This window comes from Dermacentor albipictus, chromosome 3, assembly GCF_038994185.2.
Source record: "Dermacentor albipictus isolate Rhodes 1998 colony chromosome 3, USDA_Dalb.pri_finalv2, whole genome shotgun sequence".
NCBI classification, from domain to species: Eukaryota; Metazoa; Arthropoda; class Arachnida; order Ixodida; family Ixodidae; genus Dermacentor; species Dermacentor albipictus.
Genome location: NC_091823.1, coordinates 124,679,589 through 124,683,545, shown reverse-complemented (window position 1 = coordinate 124,683,545; position 3,957 = coordinate 124,679,589).

The following is a 3,957-nucleotide window of genomic DNA, read 5'->3' as shown; positions in this document are numbered from 1 at the left end:
TGTAAACAAATGCACCGCTTTGGTAAATCTAGCGGGGAAGGCTGCGTTCGGAGACTTTTTGAACATAGAAAATGGCTGAAGAATGTGTAAAAGGACTACAAAAAGCCTTGTGCAAGAGCCTACATCAGCGGGGACAAACTACAAGGCAGCCACGTCGTGAGACGGAACTCAGCGTGCCTTTATCAGCCGCACTGTTAGGACAACGACGCACTCAGGCCTGCTCACCCAGCAGTCAATGAGTGCTACCAGACGAGCTTTCATTTTGCCAACACTATGAATCACCTTTTTTACGTTGTTGTCATGAGAATCATCTGTGAGTCTTTGACGGATGTTGTTTTAAGCTACGCAAAGCCTTAGCCACTTTATTTATTCTTTTACTTGCTAATTGGTTGAGCCCCTCTAAAAGGGAAATTATTCTTTGTGATAAAAAAAAATCTAACATCTAATCAGGTTAGTTCTGTGCAGTGCTTGGCAGCCAGTTTGTGGCACGCTGCTACCCGCAGTGCTCAGCTGCTTACAATCTTTCAATGCATGGACATTGCGGTAAACGTCCATTAGCCTGTTCTCAACTGCGTGGATCAAGTTGTACAGTGACTCTGACGGCTACAGACAGAAGCTATCTAAGATCCCATTCCTTGGATATGTCAGTCGGCCTTTCCCCTGCAGCACTGTCTGTCCCTTAATAGCACATTGCAGGCATCCCTACATACTTGAGCTTGTTGGGAAGAGCAACTGTCTAGTGACGCTGCCGGCAATATAGTAAAAAAAGGCGAGTATCGCTGCATTGTTCTATGTAGTCAGCATATGTTCCACGGCGACTTCTGCTGCTTCTGTGGGAGCTAATTATACCTTCCTACTGGGCTACACTTTGCTATGGAACCTCTTCTACAGGACACACATAGCTGAATTCTCCCGTAGAGCTCTGTCAGCCCTTATAGAATAGACCGATCCCAACTCGTGAACTGCTCTTTGCATGCCGGCGCACGAAAAAGGGACACTTCTAATGCGATAGCGTTAAGGGACCCGTGTAGCAGAAAATCCGGTGTTGGCGGTGCTGTCCATGAGCGAAATTTTCCCTACATATTTCGGTATATGTACATGTCACTCCTTTCTATATGACATTCAGTATATGCGGGTTATATTGCCACCTCATTCTATCCCTAAAGTTTTTTATACCTTGGCTTACATTCAATGACAACGTTACTCCTATGAATTTTAAGAAAGACCGCCCACAAACAATTGTGATGAAACAAAACACCGACATCGCATGCTTTTTACGTTGAATCTTCTGAGATCTAAATATGAAAAGTGCAGAACAATAACTTTGCACTACCTCCAAACAAGGTTGTGCACAACCTCTAGGATCGGCTTACGGAAGAGGCAGCGTTTCCACAAGAAAGTTCGCCTTCATGCATAAATTTAACTGCCAGCGTTTCCAAGTAATCACTATGGCTACATAAACTGCATTTGCCGGGAAGCGTGAGAAACAGTCAGAGATGTTTGAATGCCATAGCATTCCACTCTTCAAAGGCCCCTGAAACGGTTCGGATAAATTTTGTAGACGCGTAGGGTACAGCTAGAGTTTATCATTCGTACCACAATTTGTGTGAAATGTCTCACATTAAGAGAGCTACGGTCGATTACAAGTTACCCTCCTCCATAGTCATGAATTTTCTCCTCAACTCATTCGCCAAGTGATCAGGGCTATGCTGCACCTTCACTGGCTCTGCGTCATGATGGCACGTCGTGTCAACTTCCGGTTCTCTAGGAGCAAGCGCGCGAAACCTCTACAAAGTTTCCGCCAGCTGCTTGGCAGTGGACCCCAAGCGAGAGCTATCAAAGCAGCGTGCGTTGCGAGCGTTCTGTCACAGCGCCGAACGTGTCTGGTATTCCGGTAACCTCAGGCTAGCTGGGCGTTTCGACGGAATGGTGGAGGCATAAACTCAAGCTGATGAAGGAACTTTAGCGTAGATGTACGTGAGCTGCCTGATCGGTCTCCACGGTCCAGCCACCCATTCCAACATAACCAGCCAAACAAAGTGCTAATATTGCTCTAACCGAGTGTAAAACATTTTCAACTATGGTGTATGGAATGGGGCAGTGTGTCATCTGTGCGGAAAAACAATGGGAGAACAGGGGACACTGCGACACTGGGGATCTGCGATGACGCCACCACTAGGGCGCTGCGATCGACCAACGTGCCTAGCGCGCGAAATTTGAACATGTTGTTCAAAACTTACTGCATTCACAAACTAAAACGCCCTCAGAACACAACTGAAATTCTTACAATTTGCAAAAAAAATAAATAATACAAACTGTTAAGGTACATCAATAACGCCGTCTATGCTTGCATGTTTCCGACCATAGATCATGCAGTGTTCCTGATCGTCTAGTCAGTCAATGGCTCAGCGATTCGGTTGCAGAAGACAAACAAACACTCGTCTGCTCATTCCGTTCAGTAAGCACTCATATGTTTTTAGTATATCGAAAGACACGAGGATGAAGAGCCTGGAAAGGGCACCTGCACTCTGCCTCATTGGTTGCATGGGATTCCTTTCATATTGTATCAACCAAAAAAAGCGATCGCCAGGTTTCACTGAAAAAAAAAAGTACTGCTCTGTGACGAATGCAGCCGCTAACGCTTAGATATTTCACTCCGTAAAAGGGCGCCGAAGGGCAAGAATACAGGCAATGTTCTCCACGTGCCCGATCTGAAGCAGCCCGCACTTGTGAACGTTATGCAGGAACCTTAATGAACACACACACACACACACACACACACACACACACACACACACACACACACACACACACACACACACACGCACACGCACACATGCACACGCACACGCACACATGCACACGCACACACACACGCGCACACACACACACACACACAGGCGCGCGCGCCAAGTACATTTGCGAACCCAGCGCTTGCCGTGCACATAAGAGATGTGCGAACGCGGTAGGAAAAACCAGCAAGCAGTCGGCGAGCTCCAAACGTACATTCACGACCTCGGCGTCAACCATAACTGCCAATCCCGGAGGCCCTGTGTTGCACCATTATTTTCCCTCTTGCCATCAATGAATCCAGGCTACAGCGACAGATGGCGCTGCAGTAGTCCGACGTGGTCCAGCACTCCCGGCCGTCATCGCAAAAAGAGGCACGTTTTCGCCGCCAGACGACACACTACTCTATCCAGTACACCATAATTTCAACATTTACAAAAACAACGTGTTAACGTTTACACTCATGCGAAAAACGTACACCAGCAGCAAAGAAGAATACATTTTGATACTGCTACTGTGTGTGGTTGAGCTCTGTGCCACCAGGTGGTGGCACCCCGCAGGCCATTCACATTTGCACTTCTGCTCATCGCGTGAAACGACACGCAAGGGGACACGGCCAGGCCCTGTCTTCTTGAGCTTGGGTTTACCTTAATACCGGACTCGCGAAACGCTATTGCGTTAGTAATCTTCCGGTGTAAAGTGAAGGCCGCAAACGCGGAAATCCTGGCGCCGATCGGATAGCGGCAGCCCGATGCGCTGCAGCCAGTCCGCTCGTCTGCTGCCTTGCAGAAGGACACGATGTCGCAGCTTGACATATGGCCAGTCGCTACGTTTGCAGTCCACAACGCAACAAAGTCGAATCATAGTGCTCGTGAAAAGTCAAAGACCGACACCGACCGCGGAGCTCCCGTCAAAATTAAGCACGTTGTAACACAAGCAGACGAAGCTTGCTGTGTGCCGGAAGTGCTTAAGTGTAGTGAGAAATTGTTCTTCTGCATTCTCTTTCTGTTACTTTCTTTTTATATATATAGCAACAAATTAACATTCCAACTATTACGAACATCATTTGTTCACCATAAAGGTGGCAAAATTATTGGTGACACTCCCTGGGCAGCCAATCAGATAGCTCGCCATAGTGACGTGAATTGGCTGATTCACGTCATAGGA